At 36.9% G+C, this 8,939-nt stretch overlaps 1 pseudogene; it reads right to left on the bottom strand.

The window, feature by feature from the left end:
* Positions 1 to 3,661: 3,661 nt before the first annotated feature.
* LOC100664530 (olfactory receptor 4P4-like) lies at positions 3,662 to 5,303 on the bottom strand (annotated as a pseudogene).
* Positions 5,304 to 8,939: the final 3,636 nt, after the last annotated feature.

Here is an 8,939-nt window from a genome sequence, read left to right as displayed (position 1 = left end):
TTAGGCTAGACAAAGAAATAAAAGGTATGCGGATTGGCAAAGAAGAAGTAAAGTTATCACTATTTGCAGATGACATGATTATATACACAGAAAACCCTAAGGAATCCTCCAGAAAACTACTGAAACTAATAGAAGAGTTTGGCAGAGTCTCAGGTTATAAAATAAACATACAAAAATCACTTGGATTCCTCTACATCAACAAAAAGAACACCGAAGAGGAAATCACCAAATCAATACCATTCACAGTAGCCCCCAAGAAGATAAAATACTTAGGAATAAATCTTACCAAGGATGTAAAAGACCTATACAAAGAAAACTACAAAGCTCTACTACAAGAAATTCAAAAGGACATACTTAAGTGGAAAAACATACCTTGCTCATGGATAGGAAGACTTAACATAGTAAAAATGTCTATTCTACCAAAAGCCATCTATACATTTAACGCACTTCCGATCCAAATTCCAATGTCATATTTAAAGGGGATAGAGAAACAAATCACCAATTTCATATGGAAGGGAAAGAAGCCCTGGATAAGCAAAGCACTACTGAAAAAAAAGAAGAAAGTGGGAGGCCTCACTTTACCTGACTTCAGAACCTATTATACAGCCACAGTAGTCAAAACAGCCTGGTACTGGTACAACAACAGGCACGTAGACTAATGGAACAGAATTGAGAACCCAGACATAGATCCATCCACGTATGAGCAGCTGATATTTGACAAAGGACCAGTGTCAATTAATTGGGGAAAAGATAGCCTTTTTAACAAATGGTGCTGGCATAACTGGATATCCATTTGCACAAAAATGAAACAAGACCCATACCTCACACCATGCACAAAAACTAACTCCAAGTGGATCAAAGACCTAAACATAAAGACTAAAACGATAAAGATCATGGAAGAAAAAATAGGGACAACCCTAGGAGCCCTAATACAAGGTATAAACAGAATACAAAACATTACCAGAAATGATGAAGAGAAACCAGATAACTGGGAGCTCCTAAAAATCAAACACCTATGCTCATCTAAAGACTTCTCCAAAAGAGTAAAAAGACCACCTACAGATTGGGAAAGAATTTTCAGCTATGACATCTCCGACCAGCGCCTGATCTCTAAAATCTACATGATTCTGTCAAAACTCAACCACAAAAAGACAAACAACCCAATCAAGAAGTGGGCAAAGGATATGAACACACATTTCACTAAAGAAGATATTCAGGCAGCCAACAGATACATGAGAAAATGCTCTCGATCATTAGCCATTAGAGACATGCAAATTAAAACTACGATGAGATTCCATCTCACACCAGCAAGGCTGGCATTATTCCAAAAAACACAAAATAATAAATGTTGGAGAGGCTGCGGAGAGATTGGAACTCTCATACACTGCTGGTGGGAATGTAAAATGGTACAACCACTTTGGAAATCTATCTGGCGTTATCTTAAACAATTAGAAATAGAACTACCATACAACCCAGAAATCCCACTCCTGGGAATATACCCTAGAGATACAAGAGCCTTCATACAAACAGATATATGCACACCCATGCTTATTGCAGCTCTGTTTACAATAGCAAAAAGCTGGAAGCAACCAAGGTGTCCGTCAACGGATGAATGGGTAAATAAATTGTGGTATATTCACACAATGGAATACTACGCATCGATAAAGAACAGTGACGAATCTCTGAAACATTTCATAACATGGAGGAACCTGGAAGGCATTATGCTGAGCGAAATGAGTCAGAGGCAAAAGGACAAATATTGTATAAGACCACTATTATAAGATCTTGAGAAATAGTAAACCTGAGAAGAACACATACTTTTGTGGTTACGAGGGGGGGAGGGAGGGAGGCTAGGAGAGGGTTTTTTTATTGATTAATCAGGAGATAAGAACTGCTTTGGGTGAAGGGAAAGACAACACTCAATACATGGAAGGTCAGCTCAATTGGACTGGACCAAAAGCAGAGAAGTTTCCGGGATAAAATGAATGCTTCAAAGGTCAGCGGAGCAAGGCGGGGGTCTGGGGAACATGGTTTGCGGGGATTTCTAAGTCAATTGGCAAAATAATTCTATTATGAAATCATTCTGCATCCCACTTTGAAATGTGGCGTCTGGGGTCTTAAATGCTAACAAGCGGCCATCTAAGATGCATCAATTGGTCTCAACCCACCTGGAGCAAAGGAAAATGAAGAACACCAAGGCCACACGACAACTAAGAGCCCAAGAGACAGAAAGGGCCACATGAACCAGAGACCTACATCATCTTGAGACCAGAAGAACTAGTTGGTGCCCGGCCACAATCGATGACTGCCCTGACAGGGAGCACAGCAGAGGACCCCTGAGGGAGCAGGAGATCAGTGGGATGCAGACCCCAAATTCCCATAAAAAGACCAAACTTAATGGTCTGACTGAGACTAGAGGAATCCCGGCGGCCATGCTCCCCAGACCTTCTGTTGGCACAGGACAGGAACCATTCCCGAAGACAACTCATCAGACATGAAAGGGACTGGTCAGCAGGTGGGAGAGAGATGCTGATGAAGAGTGAGCTAATTATATCAGGTGGACACCTGAGATTGTGTTGGCAACTCTTGTCTGGAGAGGGGATGGGAGGATAGAGAGAGAGGGAAGCTGGCAAAATTGTCAAGAAAGGAGAGACTGAAAGGGCTGACTCAAGAGGGGGAGAGCAAGTGGGATTAGGGAGTGAGATGTATGTAAACTTATATGTGACAGACTGATTGGATTTGTAAACGTTCACTTGAAGCTTAATAAATGTTATTAAAAAAAAATGCTAGCATTATAATCCTTTGCTCAGTATAGCAACATCTTAGTTAGTATAACCTAGATTAGTTTTTATGCAGTGAACTCTTCCAACATCACCTTAACGCTTGTCTTAGTTATCTAGTATTGATATGGATAGGGATGGATTTAACAAGCAGAAATTTATTCTCTATTCATTTAGGAGTATAGAAGTCCAAAATAGAGTACTAGCTCCAGGGGAAGGCTTTATCTCTCTGTTGGCTCTGGGGGAAGGTCCTTGTCATCAATCTTGCCCTGAGTCTAGGAGCTTTTCAGTGCAGGGACACCAGGTCAAAATGATGTGCTGCACTCCTGGTTCTTCTTTCTTGGTGGTAGAAAGTCCCTCCCCCTTTGCTAGCTTCTCTCTCCTTTTTTCTCTTGCAAAATGAAAGGTCATGCAGGCCACACCCATGGAAACTACCATTATATTGGATCAGGCCTGTGACCTGAATAAGGCTGTTGCAACCCACCCTAATTATCTTTAACATAACCTAATCTTGCCTCATTAACCACAGGCAAAAATTAGGATTTACAATACGTAAGGAAATTACATCAGATCACGAAATGGAGGACGGACGAAAACCAAACTACTTGGAATCATGGCATTGACAAGTTGATACGTTTTGGGGGTGACACAATTCAAGCCATGAAAACACCCCACAAAATTAACTAGGTTTCAATTATTTCTGTACTATAGATTAGTATTTCATTAGTAATTACATTATTTTTTAATTCCTATTTCCCACATATAATCCATTAATGACAACAGTAGAATACATAAAGTATGAGAAGTCTACAACATTTGATTTCACAATTAGCCACTATATTTTACAAAGTTGTGTGACTGACAGTCTTCACCAACTAATTGTGAGCTTCTTTTGAAAATAACCTTGACACCAAACTTTTCTCATGCGTTTTTCATCTCTGTATTTCTCGGGGTATAGATTAAGGGGTTGAACATAGGAGCAACGATGGTGTAAAATAGTGCAAATACTTTATCCTCAGGAAAAGTGGTAGGAGGTCTAAGGTAGACAAAGATTGCAGGAGCAAAAATAAAACCACCACAGTGATATGGGAGCCACAGGTAGACAAGGCTTTGCGTCTTCCCTCAGCTGAGTGATTTCTTAAGGTAAATAATATAATGACATAAGACCCAAACAAGAGAATGAAGGTGGCTAAGGCAGCCATACCTGAACTGACAAGCACAAGAACACCAGTGATGTGAGTATTAGTACAGGCAACTTTTAGCAAAGGGAAGATATCACAAAAATAGTGATCAATTTCATTAGGACCACAAAAGGGTAACTGGATTGCCATAAATAATTGAGGAAAGGAGTGAACAGCCCCACCGATCCAAGCAGCTAAGACAAGAAGATTACATCTTGTTCTATTCATGATAATCTTGTAGTAGAGAGGTTTGCAGATAGCAACATAGCGATCAAAGGCCATGGTAGTAAGAATGAAGACCTCAATACTGCCGAAGAAGTGCAAGGTAAATACCTGTAACATGCAATTACCATAGGAGATGGATTTTGTCCCCAATAACAGATCACCTATCAGTTTGGGTGTGACACTAGAAGTACAGGAGACATCCAGACATGCTAAGTGGCTGAGGAAATAGTACATTGGTTGGTGAAAAAGATGCTGCTTAGAATGGAAACTAGGATCAGAAGGTTTCTAACGAAAAGGGAAATATAACAGAATAAGAATAGAACAAAGCAAAATATTTGTATGTTCTTGTCATAAGAAAATCCCAAAAGAATGAATTCTGAGACATTTCTCTGGCTTTCCATATATGTCACTTTAGTGTATGTTATAAACAAATAATTGAGTATCTAAAAATAAAGAAAATACAAACTTAGATGAAAAAATTAACAGTATAATAATAATGGATTTTTATGCAATGCATTAATATTAATTATTCTTTATGAAGTTAAGGTGCTTTTTCTTTTATGTCCCTTATTTTACAAGGATATTATGAAATAATTTTATAATAGGAACTAAGGATGTACTTTATTCAATTTTACCAGTAAACATTAAAGAATATTTTAAATGTTACATTGTTCATGAAGAAAACATTGTTTATTGTTAAGTATGTAATTTTGATAAAAACAAAATTTTAATTTGTACTTGTTGTTCCTGTAGGTGCTGTTAAGTTGATTCAAACTCATAATGACCCTATGTACAACATAACAGAACACTACCCAATCCTGCACCATCCTTAAAATATTTGCTATGTTTCAGCTCATTGTTGCACTCAATATGTCAACCCATCTCATTGAGGGTCTTCCTCTTTTTCACTGATCCTCCAATTTACCAAGCATGATGTCCTCCTCCAAGGACTGGTCCCTCCTGATGACTTGTCCAAAGCAATAAGATGAAGTCTTGCTGTCCTCCCTTTCAAGGAACATTTTGGCTGTACTTCTTCCAAGACAGATTTATTCCTTCTTTTGGCAGTCCAGGATATATTCAATATTCTCCCCCAACACCGTAATGTAAAGGCATCAATTCTTCCTCAGTCTTTCTTATTCATTATCCACTTTTGCATGCATAGGAAAAATTTTTTTTTTTTTTTTTTATGCATAGGAGGCAACTGAAAACATCATGGCTTGGGTCAGGCACACCTTAGACCTCAAGGTGACACCTTTTGCTTTTTAACATTTAAAGAGGTCTTTTGCAGCAAATTTGCCCAAAGCAACACTTTCTTTGATATCTTAACTGCTGCTTCCATGAGCATTGATTGTGGATCCAAGTAAAATGTAATCCTGACAGCTTCAATATTTTGATTATTCCGCTTATTGGCCCCATTGTAAGGACTTTTATTTTTTTTATGTTGAGGTGTAACCCATAATGAAGGTTGTAGTCTTTGATCTTCATAAGTACCTGCTTCATGTTCTCTTTGTTTTCAGCAAGCAATTAATCATAGGTTAATGAGTCTTTCTCTAATCCTGATGCCCACTTCTTCATATAGCACAGCTTCTCCGGTTATTTACTCAGCACACAGATTTTATAAATCTTATGAAAAGATACAATGCTTATGCACATCTTTCCTGATTTTAAACCAGGTAGTATCCCCTTGTTCTGTTGGAATGACTGCCTCTTGTCCTATGTACAGGTTCCACTTGAGCACATTTAAGTGTTCTAAAGTTCCCATTCTTTGCAATGTTATCACTAATTTGTTATGATTCACACTATCAAATGTCTTTTTGTAGTCAATAAAACACAGGTATACCTCTTTCTGGTATTCTCTGCTTTCAGCCAAGCTCCATCTGACATCAGCAATGATATTTTTCATTCCAAATCCTTTTCTTAATCTGGCTTGAAATTCTTTCAGTTCCCTGTTGATATATTCCTGCAATTGTTTTGAATTATCTCCAATTTTATTTGCATGTGACATGAATAATACTGTTCAATAATTTCTGCATCCTGTTGGATCACCTTTCTTTGGAATGGTCACAAACATGGATTTCTTCCATTCAGTTGACCAGGTAGCTCTCTTTCAAATTTGTTGACATAAACAAATGAGCAATTCCAGTGTTGTATCTGTTTACTTAATTTACTTATCACAAAAACAAAATGAAACAAAAATTTTTTTCTGCATATTTTTATGTGTGCATTATGCATAGATTCAACTTTCAATCTTCCAGTATGACCTGGACCACAATTTCTGAATTATTTTTGGAATGTATGTTCAGAAAATTCAAATATGTTATAAACACCTTGGCTTAAAATGCTGAACTTTTTATGTGGAGAGTGTATTCTTCTATGCCACGTGAGTAAACACTGCGAATGAGTTATGCTAAACCTATGCAGGTTTGGTTACATTAAAAAGTATACAGCAAAAGAAATTTCAGTTAAAGATTGAAGTTATGAAAAGTAACTGTAAATTCATTCACATCTCTTATTTACATTTCACAGGTTAGAGAAAAAAACCTTATCAATTATACAGTCATTCAAGTTCATGAAGGCAAAGGAAAGGTAAAATGGTTGAATTGCCAAAGTATGTTTGAACTGTGCATATTTTATACCTTCTTACAGAAATTTAATCTTTTTACTCGCAGTCTAGAAAACAGATGTCTATAAAAGAAGATTATAACAAATGCGACTAAAACAAGCTTAGTGGTCAGTTAGGCTATTTATTGCATGAATAAAAGGATGAAAATTTTGTGAATCACATATGTCTTTTGATTAATCTTGAGGCAATAACACAGGGGAAAAGAGAGTGCAGAATAAGAAGAATACACTTCCAAGTGATATTTTTCCAGTTATGAGGAAGGATAAGGTACTCAATGGAGCTGCGAAAATTACAGCACTCCTTCTATCTTAGTCTGGATCTGATGTGGCAGCCATGATGGGCTTTGCAGATGTTTACTTTTTAAAATGCATAATGTTTTTGTAGCAAGGTAATTCAGAAACCTTCAAATCTAGTGATACATAAAACGAAAATCTGTAGTATTTATTAAAAACAACAAAAAAAATTCCACTGCCTTCCAGTCAATTCTGACTCATAGCGACCCTACAGGACAGAGTAAAACTGCCCCATAAGGTTTCTGAGGAGTGCCTGGTGGATTGAAACTGCCAACATTTTGGTTAGCAGCCTTAGCTCTTAATCACTATGCCACCAGAATTTCCATATTATTTATAGTCTTTGAAATTTTAGATGGCAAATAGATAACATGTATGACAGTTTACTTTGAGAAACACAAATTCTATTTTTTACAAATATTCAAACTTTAAAAAATTTCATCAAAGAAAGTCTGTTTGTTCCCACCATGGGTTCACAAACTTTATAAGCTTTCCTAATCTTTTTTTTAACAAAGAAAAATTATCATCAGGTTCAGAATGTTCATCATTTAACAATAACTAATATTTTGCGGGTTATTTAAGGAACCTGATGGCTCAACAGTTAAGCACTCGACTGCTAACTGAAGGTCAGTGGTTTGAACCTACCAGCCATTCTGAGAGAAAGATATGACAGTCTGCTTCTGTAAATATTTACAGCCTTAGAAACCCAATGGGACAATTTTACTCTGTTCTATTGGGTAGCTATGAGTTAGAATCAACTCAACAGCAATGGGTTTTTGAGGGAGTCCATCGACCTATTTTTTCCTTCTTTAAACCAATTGAAATTCCTAGTTTTTGATATGGTATAATGCTGATTTTCCAAATATATTTATTTAGCAAACAAAATTATTATATTAGTAGGCTGGTAAACAGTTTAAAAGTAGAAAATGTTTCATTAATCTATTCTTCAAGGGAGTGGTGATAGCTAAAAAGGATGGACTTTTTTGTGGTCATTAAAATGTTCTAGAATTGACTGTGATGATGCTTGCACATATTTATAAATATACTAAAAATCACTGTACTCTACTTATTAGATGAGAAAATTGTATGGTTGTGAATTATTTATTATTAAACTTGTTAAAAACATGGGGGAAAAAGACATTGGAATTAAAAGGATCTAAGAAATTACTCAGAGTCAAAAAATAACAATCTGTGTGTACTAGAATCCAGATATTCCAATCTCCCTCAGTCTAGTGCTGTAATCCATGTTTAATTAAGAGCCAAGTGGGATATGGGTGGGGGAGCATGGGTGTCATGGAGAACAGGAACGAGAAGATCTATTTTGAATCCTCATCAGCAAAAAAGAATATTTAAGTTGGAAGGTTATAAGATCACTAAAGCATTTTTGGGCAATTCTCTGATTCTAAATATTGCATTGGGCAAATCTGCTGCAAAAGACTTCTTTAAAGCATTTAAAAGCAAAGATATCACCTTGAGGTATAAGGTGTGCTTGACTCAAGCCATGGCATTTTTGATTGTCTCATATGCATGAGAAACCTGGGCAATGAAGAAGGATTGACACCTTCGAATTATAGTGCTGAGGGAGAATATTCAATATACCATGGATTGCCAGAAGAAGGAACAAATCTGTCTTGGAAGAAGAACAGCCCCAATGTTCTTTAGAAGAGAGGATGGCAAGACTTCATCTCACATATTTTGGAAATGTTATCAGGAGAGACCAGTTCCTGGAGAAGGACATTGTGCTTGGTAAAGTAGAGGGTCAGCAAAAAAAGGAAGACCTTCAGTGAGATGGACTGACACAATGGCTGCAATAATGGGTTCCAGTAGAACAAAGATTGTG

Source organism: Loxodonta africana, chromosome 7 (assembly GCF_030014295.1).
Source record: "Loxodonta africana isolate mLoxAfr1 chromosome 7, mLoxAfr1.hap2, whole genome shotgun sequence".
Classification (NCBI taxonomy): domain Eukaryota; kingdom Metazoa; phylum Chordata; class Mammalia; order Proboscidea; family Elephantidae; genus Loxodonta; species Loxodonta africana.
Note: the sequence above shows the minus strand (reverse complement) of the source record. Positions and strands in the feature narration are given on the sequence as shown.